This window comes from Aotus nancymaae, unplaced genomic scaffold (genome assembly GCF_030222135.1).
Source record: "Aotus nancymaae isolate 86718 unplaced genomic scaffold, 86718_ANA_hifiasm-v0.15.2.pri h1tg000155l, whole genome shotgun sequence".
NCBI classification, from domain to species: Eukaryota; Metazoa; Chordata; class Mammalia; order Primates; family Aotidae; genus Aotus; species Aotus nancymaae.
Window position 1 is genome coordinate 687,358 of NW_026988570.1, and position 12,914 is coordinate 700,271.

At 45.8% G+C, this 12,914-nt stretch overlaps 1 long non-coding RNA gene across 2 annotated transcripts; it reads right to left on the reverse strand.

The window, feature by feature from the left end:
- Positions 1 to 377: 377 nt before the first annotated feature.
- Positions 378 to 9,767, reverse strand: LOC105727633 (uncharacterized). 2 transcript variants are annotated; one of them, XR_010340840.1, is made up of 3 exons: positions 9,683 to 9,767; positions 5,884 to 5,944; positions 378 to 4,529 (listed from the first exon to the last, which is right to left on the reverse strand). It is a non-coding gene; the product is annotated as an uncharacterized LOC105727633 (long non-coding RNA). The 2 variants fall into 2 exon arrangements; XR_001109836.3 differs by lacking the exon at positions 9,683 to 9,767 and adding an exon at positions 9,059 to 9,172.
- Positions 9,768 to 12,914: the final 3,147 nt, after the last annotated feature.

The following is a 12,914-nucleotide window of genomic DNA, read 5'->3' on the forward strand; positions in this document are numbered from 1 at the left end:
TTTTTTTTTTTTTTTTATTGCATTTTAGGTTTTGGGGTACATGTGAATAACATGCAAGGTTGTTGCACAGGTGCACACGTGGCAGTATGATTTGCTGCCTCCCTCCCCTTCACCTATATCTGGCATTTCTCCCCATGCTATCCCCCCTCCCCCCAACAGACCCCCGTGTATAGTGCTCCCCTCCCTGTGTCCATGTGTTCTCCTTGTTCAACACCTGCCTATGAGTGAGAATATGTGGTGTTTGATTTTGTGTTCTTGTGTCAGTTTGCTGAGAATGATGTTTTCCAGGTTCATCCAAAAAACATGGCAATTCTTACATTTACAACATATGAGAACATTATGCTAAGTCGAATAAGCCAGACACAGAAAGACAGATGTTACATAATCTCATTTATATGTACAATCCAAAATATTCACTATTGGAAGCAGACTAGAATGGTAGTTCCCAGCGGCTGGAGGAGGAAAAAATTGGGTGATATCAGTCAAGGATAAAATCTTTCAGTTATGCAGGTTGTTATGGTTTGGCTCTGTGTTCCCACTCAAATTTCACGTCAAACTGAAATTCCTACATGTTGAAGGAAAGCCCTAATATAAAGACATTGGGTCATGGGGTGGCCTTCCTCTTTGCTGTTCTCATGATAAAGTTCTCAAGAGATCTGTTGGTTTAAAGGTGTGGCCCCTTCCCGCTCACTTGCTCTCTCTCGTCTACCACCATGTGAAGAAGGTTCTTGCTTCCCCTTCCCCTTTCCCTTCTGGCATGATTGTGTGTCCTGATGCCTACCAGTAACGCTTCCAGTTTAGCCTGCAGAACTGAGTTTATTAAAACTATTTTCTTCATAAACTACTCAGTCTCAGGTAGTTCTTTATAGCAGCCTGAAAATGGACTAATACCAAAAATTTGCACCAGGAATGGGGTACTGCTATTAAGATACCTGAAAATGTGGAAGTGGCTTTGTAATTGGGGAATGGGCAGAGGTTGGAAAAGCATGGAGGGATCACAGGAAGACAGGAAGATGTGGAAAAATTTCAAAACTTCCTAGAGGCGTGTTGAATAGTTTTGACCAAAATGCTGATAGCAATATGGACAATAAAGTACAGGCCAAGGTGGTATCACAGAGAGATGAAGAACTTATTATGAAATGGAGTAAAGGTCACACTTGCTATGCTTTAGCAGAAAGACTAGTGGCATTTTGCCCCTGCCCTAGTGATCTGTGAAATGTCGAACTAGAGAGAGATGATTTAAGGTATCTGGCAGAAGAAATTTCTAAGCACCAAAGCATTCAAGATTTGACCTGGCTGTTTCTGTGAATATTAAGTCGTGTGCATTCACAAAGTGGTGGTAGGAAATTGGAACTTATATTTAAAAGGAAAGCAGAGCATAAAAGTTTGATAAAAAATTGCAGCCTGGCCATGTGGTACACAAGAAAAACTCATTTTCTGGGTAGAAATCTAAGCTCACTGCAGAAATTTGCATAAGTAATGAGCCCAATGGGAAAAAAATGTCTCCAGGGCATTTCAGAGATCTTTGTGGCAGCCCCTCCCATCATAGATCCTGAAGCCCAGGAGAGAAAAATGGATTCATGGTTCAGGCCCAGAATGCCACTGTTCTGTGCAACCTTGGGACATGGCACCTTGCATGCTTGACTCTCCTGTTCCAGCCATGGTCAAAAGGGGTCAAGGTACAACTCTGGCCAGTGCTTCCGAGGCTGCAAGCCCTAAGCTTTGGTTGCCTCCATGTGGTGTTGAGCCTGCCGGTGCACATAAGGCAAGAAGTGAGGTTTAGGAATCTCTTCCTAGATTTCAGATGATGTATGAAAATGCCTGGATATTCAGGCAGAAGTCTGATGCAGGGGCTGAGCCCTAATGAACTGCCTCTACTGGGCCAGTGTAGGACATTGTGGTGTTAGGTCTATCACAGAGTTCCCACTGGGGCACTGCCTACTGGATCTGTGTGAAGAGGGCCACAATCCTTCAGATCCCGAAATGGTAGATCCACCAACAGCTTGCACAGTGTGCCTGGAAAAGCCATAGAAACTCAATGCCAGCCTGTGAAAGCAGCCATGGGGACTGTACCCTGCAGAGCCACAAGGGTGGAGTCTCCCAGGCCTTGGGAAACCACCTCTTGCATCAGTGTGTCCTGGATGTGAGACAAGGAACTTTACAATTTAATGACTGCCCTGCTGGGGTTTGGACTTGCATGGGGCCCGTACCCCTTTTGTTACGGCCAATATCTCCCATATGGATATTACATGTTTTTGATTTTACATGTTTATAGGCAGAAGAAACTTACCTTGTCTCAGAGGAGACTTTAGATTGTAGATTTTTGTGTTAATGCTGAAATGAGTTAAGAATGGGCGACTGTTGAGAAGAGATAATTATATTTTACCATGTGAGAAGGACTTGAGATTTGTGAGGGGCCGGGGGTGGAATGATACGGTTTTACTCTGTATTTCCACCCAAATCTCATGTCAAATTTTAATCCCCAAGTGTTGTACGAAACGTCTGATGGGGACTGACTTGATCATGGGGGCGACCCTCCCCTTTGATGTTGTTGGGATACAGTTCTTTGAAGAACTCATGGTTTAAAAGTGTGGCATACCTCCTCTTGCTCTTTCTCTCTGTCTCTTGCCAGCATGTGAAGAAGGTCCGTGCTTCCCCTTCACTTTCCACAAAAGTTTCCTGATGCCTCCCAGTAACGCTTCCTGTTAAGGCTGCAGAACTGTGAGTCACTAACCCATTTTCATTCATAAATTTCCCAGTCTCAGGTAGTTCTTTATAATCGTTTGAGAACGGACTGATACACAGGTTGAAGAAGTTCTGGAGATGAAATGCACACTAATGTGACAATGCTAATGAATATTATATTACAAATTTATCTTTTGCCAGAAGAGTAGATCTTAGGTGTTCCTATCACACACACACAATAAATTAAAGGCATAAAATGATAACTCTCTGAGATGATAAGCGTACCAATTACCTTGATCATGATGAGCATTTTCCCAAATACATCAATACATCAAATGTTGTACATTAAATACATAAAATGTTATTACTCAGCTATAGCTCCATAAAGCTAAAAAGGTGATGCATACTTATATTTCTACATATTTTATCAATAAAATTGTGAGAATATAAGCAGAAGAACTTGTACAAAGATATTTATAACAGATTTGTTTAACATATTTATAATGGAAACATTTAAATTCCATCAATGGAAAAATAGATATACATATTGTCAGTTATTAACTTAATGAACTGATTTATTTACTTAGTAAACTGTCATTTATTAATGTAATGGACTGATTCAGATATGAAATACCTATATGTGTATGAGTACATACATATGTTCATATATGACAAAAACTTGATAGATGCAATTACATGAATGAAGCTCACAAATAGCAAAAGTAGTCCCTTACAAAAAAATGATCTATGATATTTGATTCCATTTTTATGAAGTTCAAAACAAGAAAAATGGACATAGAGTGACAGAAATCAGAAACTTTATTTGCATTTCTCTGATGATTAGTGATGCTAAACATTTTAAAAATATATTTACTGGCCACTTGTGTGTATTCTTTTGAGAAGTGTCTGTTTGTGTCACTTGCCCATGTATTATTCCATTTTCAAACTGCTGATAAAGACATACCTGAAACTGAGAAGAAAAAGAGTTTTAATTGGACTCACAGTTCCACATGGCTGGGGAGGCCTCAGAATCATGATGGGAGGTGAAAGGCACTCCTTACGTGTTGGTGGCAGGAGAAAATGAGGAGGAAGCAAAAGCGGGAACCATTGATAAATCCATGAGATCTCGTGAGACTTACTCACTATCACAAGAACGGCATGGGAAAGATGGGCCCCAGTAATTCAATTGCCTCCCTGCGGGTTCCTCCTACAACACTTGGGAATTCTGGGAGATAAAATTCGAGTTTCAATTTCGGTGGGGACACAGATAAATTAGCCAGTTTTTAATGAGGTTGTTTTTTGCTTCTTAATTTGTTAAATTTCCAATAGATTCTGGATGTGATGTTAGGACTTCGGTGGATGCAATGTTTGTGAATATCTTCTCATGGTCTGTAGGTTGTCTGATTGCTCTGCTGATAGTTTTGTTTGCTTGTTTGTTTGTTTTGCTCAGCAGAAACTCCTTAGTTAATTATGTCCCACTTGTCTATTTTGGTTTTGTTGCAATTGCTTTTGGATACTAAGCCAAAAATTCTTTGTCAAAATTAGTGTTGAGAAGAGTATTTCTAGGTTGTCTTCAAAGATTTTTATGGTTTGAGGTCTAATGTTTAAATCGTTCATCAATTTTGAGGTAATTTTATACATGTTGAAAGTAGACGTCCTGTTTAAATCTTCATCATATAGCTAGCCCATTGTGCCAGCAGTATTTATTGAACAGGGAGTCAGTCCTTTCCTCATTGCTTGTTTTTGTCAGCCTTATCAAAGATGAGATGACTGTAGGTGTGCAGCTTCACCCCACTCAGAAGAGTTATCACTAAAAAGTCAGAAAACAACGGATGTTGGTAGGGCTGTGGAGAAAAGAGAACACTTATACACTGTTGATAGGAATATAAATTAGTCCTGCCACTTTGGAAAGCAGATTGGAAAGTTCTCAAAGAACTTAAGACAGAGATATCATTTTACACAGCGGTTTCACTACTGGGTACACACTAAAAAGTGAGTAATCCTTTATTTGTGCACACTGTAAGGCCGGTCGCCAGCTCGGACAAACCCCCTCTCTCTCCGGGAGCTCAGACACACCCCCCTCTCTCTCCGGGAGCTCGGACACACACCCCTCCCTCACTTTCCTCTTACCAAGCTCTTATCACCACTGATGATCTATATTACAGAGCTGCTCAAAACCACCTCTGCTTTCTAGCTGCTGGCTAGCCTGACTGCATAAAAGGCAGAATTTCCCCCAACAAATGAGTGGAGCATGATCTGTTGTGTGAAAGAGGAAAGAGGCATGGCTTTGGATCCTGTGGAAGTCAGTTTGCTCTACCCAGCAAAAAACTGCTCTTTATCCTGAGACTCTAACTCTGGCAACCAATTTTCCTGGTTAGGTTACTGGAAACAATAAGAGGGATTAGGCCACAGTGAATATGATCCAATATAAACCCAGTGAAACTCTTGAAAAACCTTGGTAGTTCTTGTACATCAGTATTTACACAGAAAAGACAGTCCCTACCTAATGAATATTTTAACTTTTATAAATTTTCAAGGCCATAAAGGGTTTATCACAATCATGACATTCATATACTCATAAAGCAATTTATCTAGTTTTAAAAATCTGAGACTCAAAGTCAAATTTCACAAAAACCAAATACTTTTTTGCTTGTCTATTAGACATTAATTATAATTTTTATAAAATGATTCATATTATATTTTCTGAAAGAGGTTCAGAAAAATCCATTCTTGTGGGCCGGGCACAGTGGCTCATGCCTGTAATCCCAACACTTTGGGAGGCTGAGGTGGGTGGATCACCTGGGGTCAGGAGTTCAATGCCAGCCTGGTCAACATGGTAAAACCCCATCTCTACTAAAAATATAGTAATTAGCTGGGCATGGTGGTAGGCACCTGCAATCCCAGCTACTCAGGAGGCTGAGATGGGAGAATCACTTGAACTCAGAAGTTGGAAGTTGCAGTGAGCCAAGACTGTGCCATTGCACTGGGTGACAGAGACTCCATCTCAAAAAAAAAAAAAAAAAAGAAAAATCCATTCTTGTAAATAACCAAGTCCTGACTGAAACAAAACAAAACCTTAAAATGTCAGAACCACTTAAAAACAAAACATTTGCTTAGTTTATTATATATGTTATATTCGTTTACAGTAATGCATTTGTTTATATATATATATGTATTTTGTTATCTTATTATACTTACCAGAAAACTTGATATCTGTAGAGCTAAACATAGTTTTCCTAAATATCAAAGGTCCTGATTTCTAAAATGAAAAACAAACATAAAAGATTTTGTTAAAAAGTTTCTTTTGTAACTGTTTAAGAGTAGTTGTACCCCACAACATATAGAGTTCTAATCTTTGCACTCCTCTCTCGGACCAGAGTATTTTTTTAAATGTAAATCTGATCAAATCACTCACTTGCTTAAAACCTTGTCATGGATGGGTGCAGTGGCTCACACCTGTAATCCCAGCACTTTGGGAGGCCAAGGCAGGCAGATCATGAGGTCAGGAGATCAAGACCATCCTGGCCAACATGGTGAAACCCCATCTCCACTAAAAATACAAAAAATTAGCCAGGCATGGTGGTGTGCGCCTGTAGTTCCAGCTACTTGAAAGGCTGAGGAAGGAGAATTGCTTGAACCTGGGAGGCAGAGGCTGCAGCAAGCCCTGACTGCACCACCGCACTCCAGCCTGGGCAACAGAGCAAGACTCCGTCTCAAAAACAAAACAACAAAACAAAACAAAAAACCTTGTCATGATTCTACTTCCTGCAGTTACCGTGAGGATCAGGAGGGCTCCTGCCTCTAGCAGACTCAGCCAGGGCCAGTGACATATAAGAAGTAAAAGATGCTCCCATTTCAGGATTAGTGCTGTTCAGACATGACATGAACTATCTGCATTTGCATACTCTTGGTGTCAATTTGAACATACGTTTGACAAAGAACTGTCCCCCTCTCCCAGCTCCAAGTTGTTATGGTTTACCAATGCAATTACAACAGACCAAAATTCTTTTTGTAGCCTATAGAACCCTGAATAATCAAGGCCTGCGCACCTCTCCAGCAAATTTCCAGTTCCTGAAAAGCATGATATCCTTTCCTGCCCTCAGGATTAGTGGTCACTCTGAAAATTTTACTTAAAAATCCTTCCTTTCACTCTTTGTTCATCTAGTTGGCTCCTTCTTACCCTTCAAAGCCCAGCTCAAAAGTCCATTCTGAAGGAATTCTTCCACCGTGGCTCATATCAGGCCGGGCCCTCCCTTACATAATCCCTAGCACCCTTTCTTCTTTATAACCTTTCCACAATTAAAATCAAATAATTGATTAGTTATTTACTGTCTTCTCTCCTCAAGAATAAAAGTCCTGCAGTTAGAAACTGTGTTAAATGTATAAGTGATTAGAACCTTTAAAAAAAGGCCAGGCACAGTGGCTTACGCTTGTAATCCCAGCACTTTGGGAGGCTGAGGTGGGCAGATCACGAGGTTAGGAGTTTGACACCAGCCTGGCCAACACAGTGAAACCCTGTGTCTACTAAAAATACAAAAACTAGCTGGGCATAGTGTCGGATGCCTGTAATTCCACCTATTCGGGAGGCTGAGGCAGGAGAATGGCTTGAAGCCGGGAGGCGGAGGTTGCAGTGAGCCGAGATCGTGCCACTGCACTCCAGCCTGGGCAATAGAGCTAGACTCCATCTCAAAAAAAAAAAAGAAAGAAAGAAAGAAAGAAAGAAAGAAATTGAAAAAAAAAAACCACTGATAGGACAAGTGGTCCTACCCTCTTCCCCCTCCCCAACACAGTTTCAACAATAATAACAATAAAATTCCCAACTCAGATCCCTCCTTTCAGCTCCAGATCCACATACCCAACTGCCTAAAGGACATGTCCACTGGGGGTTGTCCAACAGACACACCTGTTTGGGTTTTTTTTTTTTTTTTTTTCAGACAGAGTCTCACTACGTCACCCAGGCTGGAGTACAGTGGCGCGATCTTGGCTTACAACATCCTCTGCTGCCTGGGCTCAAGTGATTCTCTTGCCTCAGCCTCCCAAGTAGCTGGGATTACAGGCGCCTGCCACAGTGCCTGGCTACATTTTGTATTTTTAGTAGAGACGGGGTTTCGCCATCTTGGTCAGGCTGGTCTCGAACTACTAACCTTGTGATCCACCCACCTCGGCCTCCCAAAGGACACATCTGTCTTAAACCAGACACAGTCCTCTCTGCTCACTAATTTTCCTACACTGTAGATGGTTGGAGGTGGTACCATCTACAGTCACCCAAGCCATAGCTCCTTCCAGTTTCCCACCTCCATAGCCCAATCCCCAGGCATGCCTACTTTATCTCACAAACATTCATCAAATTTAGTTCTTCCTCTCCATCCCTGTCACCATTGCCCTAATTTAAGCCCTCTGCATTTCCTGCCTAATTTCTGCAATAGCTTAACTTCCAGATCTGATCCTGTAATTCATCTTTAGATGAATTATACAAATGAGAGAAAACCCCACTCTCCTTTTCTGTTTCTGACAACTTGAAATGAGGAAAACAGTAAGTCCACTCTTGGGAGAGAAGGGCTTTTAGACTTCTAGTGGCCCAGGGTCACATAAGAGTAAAATTAGACTAAAGGTCACACAGCACTCGAGGAGCAAACTTCTCTTCCTCATGCAGGAAGAAGTACACTTGGCAAAGATCTTTACAGATATGGTCTGTACATATCTTTACAGATATGTTCAAGTAATCTAACAATATGCATGCAGCTGATTCACTTCCAATACAGCTACATTGACTATTCACCATAGTAGTAGCAGGAAACCATGAGCGTAGTTCACCGAGTTTTGCTTTTTCCCCGTTCAGAGAAATTAAATAATGGAAATGTGCAGACTATATAGCTGGTGCACAAAATAAGTCGCCAACCTGGAAGACTCCTAGAGGAAATGGCTGCACTAAGTCTTAAAGATCCAGAAAGGTACTCAGCGTGTTTCTATGAGTAGCTTTTGTGTTGTGGGAAGCATCTGTAGTCTTTGGAACTACTTTCTTTTTCTGGTTAAGGGAACCAAAATATAAGTCTCATCTTTGGAACTTGGACATTATTTCATATGTCCACGGAAAATATCCATCCCAAACATTGCTGGATGAGTCAGCTGACCCTAGAGAAGCAGGAGATAATGCCTCTTCCAGACTTCCTGTCTCTCTTTTGCAAGACTTTCCATAATTCTGCTCCTGCATCCCTCCCACATCACCTCCTCTAATTACTGGATGCCAAGTTTTCTAATAGCCTGCCTTGGAAAGTTTCCACCTACTCATGCCTCCAGATTCACCTTTCAAGCACTCCCTAATCACAAGTTCTGCGCCACCTACACACACACACACACCCACACTCTTACTCACAAACTCCCGGAACTGTGATAGGAGCTGTAGAGAAATTCAGGAACTCAGGAAGAGAGAAATAGAGGTAGGATGACTACCGCACGTTTCCCCATTTAAATTTTCTCTTTTTTTTTTTTTTTTTTTTTTAAGAAGGAAGCGGCAGACGCGCTTTCCAAGTTTATGCCGAAACTGAAGCGCGGAAGTCCTCTCTGCGGCCTCAGGGATGTGGCCCACTGTGGCTGCATCTGGACAGGACGAGTCAAATCCCAAAGATGCTGCTAGATGTGCCAAGAGATTCTGGGCTTAGGTCTGAATAAACAAGGACCTGATCCAGCCAAAACATGTCAGAGCAGAATGAGGGCCGGGGCGTCGGGAATGGTGACCCTGAGAAACAGTCCGAGCTCTGGGACTGGAGAGCCGTCCCATGCGCAGTCCTGACTGCTCTTCCCCACAGCCTAGGTCGGGCCGGAGGAGGGGCTGCTCTCTGCTCCCCGCTCGTAACAGACGAAAGGCTCGGGGATGGTATTAGGGGACCCGGAGCAGGCCCGGCAGAGACCAGGTGAACAAGCCCGGGGTCAAGTGAAGCCCCGTGAGGGCCCTGAAGGCCCGAGACGCGCCACGCCTCGGTCCCGACACTTCACTTACGTCGTTGACTGTCTCTAATCAGACCCCGAGCTTGGGAACGGCGCGCACAGCCGCCGGGGCCCAGCACAGGAGGCAGAGGGCGACGCGCAGCAGCGGGGCCCCGGCGGGAAGGCAGCAGCGGCGGCACGGCAGGAGCCCGGCCCCGGTGCTTCCGGAGGCGGCCCTCTTGACCCAGAAGCCGCACCTGGTGCTCTGAGAAGCCTGCCACGCCCCGGGCCCGCACCTGGTGCAGCTCCGCCTCAGGCAGGTGGGTCTGGATCTGAGACGCCGGGCTCGGACTCGAGTGTGGAAGAGGGACTGGGGCTTGGGTTTGGGCTTGGGCCTGGGCCTGGGCAGAGAGGCGCGGTGCAGGCCTGGGCAGCGGGGCCAAGACCGGGAGGCAGGGCTTAGGGCTCAGGGCGCAGGGCTTAGGGCTCAGGGCTCAGGGCTCAGGGCTCAGGGCCGAGCCAAGCGCTCGAGGATGCGTGGAAGGTAGAGATGGGAACCAGGATGTGGAGTTGCGACCGAGACGTGGAGGCGGGGCTAAGGGACTGGCTTGGGCGTGGAGATAGAGGCGGAGCCGGAGCGTGGAAGAGAAGGCTGGCAGCCGGAGTGCAGAGGTGGGTCCGGGTAGGGAGGTGCCGCTCGAGTGTGGAGACCGAGCGGAACTCAGGAGTGTGAAGGCGGGGCAGGGCGGGGCAGGGCGGGGCAGGGCGGGGGAGGGATGCGTGGCTCGGGACCAGGCGGAGTGAGGAGACAGGGCGGGGATGTAGGCGGATCTCAGGAGTGTGAAGGCGGGGAGGAAGGCGGGGCTCGGGAGTGTGAAGGCGGGAGGCGGGGACTCGAGAGTGTGCAAAGCGAGGCGGGGCGGGAGGCGGGGCTCGGGACAAGGCTGGTGTGGAGACAGGGCGGGGTTGGAGGCGGGCTCGGGAGTGTGGAGACGGGGCGGAGTGGGAAAAGGGGCGGAGAGGAGGTGGGGTGGAAACCAGCCCGAATATGGGGGGACAGGGCGGGGTTGGAGGCGGGGCCCGGGATGTGGAGGTGGGGCGGGAGGTCGGGTCGGAACCAGGTGGAGTGGGGAGACAGAGCGGGGGCTGTAGGCGGAGCTCGGGGGTGTGGAGGCGGGGCAGGAGGTGGGGCGGGGCTTGGGACCAGGCAGGAGTGCGGAGATAGGGCGCAGCAGGAAGGGGAAGCTGGGGGCCAGGCCAAGCGTGAAGGCGGGGCCGTGTGGGGGCGTGGCTTGGGACAGGGCCGCAGTATGGAGGCAAGACCGGACGGGGAGGCGGAGCCTGAGCGTAAAGGCGGGGCTGGTCAGGGAGTTGGGGTCGGAGCGGGGATGCGGAGTTGAGGACCAGGCGGTAGTGTGGAGACGGGGCCGGTCGGGGAGAAGCGCTTGGAGTTAGGCCGTAGTGAGGAGGCGAGGCTGGGAGAGGAAGCAGGGCTTGAGGCAAGCACTAGTACGGAGACGGGACTGGGCGGAGAGAGTCCTAAATGTGGAGGCGTGGCCTGAGTGGGGAGGCGGGGTCTGTCAGGGCTGTTCTTTAAATTCAGGGAGGCTGGGTGCTGTGGCTCACGCCTGTAATTCCAGCATTTTGGGAGGCCGAGGTTGGTGGATCACGAGGTCAGGAGTTCGAGACTCGCCTGGCCAAGATAGAGAAACCCCGTCTCTACTAAAAAGACAAAAAAATTAGCCGGTCGTAGTGGCGGACGACCGTAATCTCAACTACCTGGGAGGCTGAGGCAGGAGAATCGATTGAACCTGGGAGGCGGAAGTTGCAGTGAGCCAAGATCACGCCACTGCACTCCAGGATGAGCGACAGAGCAAGACTCCGTCTCTAAATAAATAAATAAATATAAATTCAGGGAATGTGCCAGCAAACTGCTTTGAGACCAAGGCCAATGAACACAAGGCGTTGTGCGGTGAAGTTTAATATTGATAGAACAGTTAATACTTTTCAGAACAAATAGTTACCTGACTGCTTAAAGCTCAGAGGGGTCAGGGCTTGGATCTGTCTAATTGTGTACCTTGCCTTGCATTTTCGACTGTAAGCTGAATACCTATTGTGCTGTCAAAGAGAATTAGTTAATTCATTATCAAATATAAATAATGTCCAGCAGGGGAATAGAATCTTGTGCTAATGTTGTTATTAACATAGAATAAGATCTATCTATAGTCAAAAGGCCTTGGCTGCTTTACCAGTCACCAGTAATTATTGAGGACCTACTATATATTAGAGATCGCATGTGCATCTTCCCAGCAAGCAATATAGTCTATTCTGTTTAGGTCGGAATAACCTTGCAACAGGACCACAAGGGAACATCCATCAGAGATTTATGAATTAAGTCAGGGACAGAAGGAGAGAACAATAGATGAGATTTGAGTTCTACAAGAAGAGTTACGGGCAAGTTACCTGTGGGAGTGAGGGGTAAGTCTGAAGCTGTTTTAGTTACAAGAGAACTGGAGGAATGGAAAGATCTTCCAGATGACTGGATGTTGGTGTGAGATGGGAAGTGGCAAAGCTGGGAATATTTAAACAATACCAGAGCATACAGGCATTCCTAAAGTAAGTTAGGCAGATGATACCTTTAGTGTAAGAACACTGGAGAGGCAGTGATGTTTTTTAAGTAAGGATGAGGTGATCAGAAAGATCATGTTGGTTGTCAAATTGGGCAATGGGAGCATAGGAGAGCCAGGGTGACACTATTTTAAAAAATCAACTCCATCTTAAAACTAGCAAGGCACATTTCTTGCCAGTCACCACCCATGGTCATAAGATGTTTATAGCAGTTGGGCACACCTGTAATCCCAGCACTTTGGGAGGTCAAGGCAGGCGGATAGTTTGAGCTCAGTTCTTGACCAGCCTGGACAACATGGTGAAACCCTGTCTCTACACACAATACAAAAATTAGCCAGGTGTGGTGTCATGCCTGTGTTCCTGGCTACTCGAAGAAGGTGAGGTGGGGGGATTACTTGAGCCTGGGAGATGGAATTTGCAGTGAGCCCTGCACTCCAGCCTGGGTGACAGAGCCAGAGCCTGTCTCTCTCTCTCTCTCTCTCTCTCTCTCTCTCTCTCTCTCTCTCACACACACACACACACACACACACACACACACACACAGAGATAATATGATTCACTGAAAAGAAACAGCATTGCTTCTGTGGTATTCCTGCCAAAAATGCATGCCCAAAATGCAAAAATGCATCTAATCAAGGTATTCAAGTAAATATGGAAAAGATTCACATACCTAAATC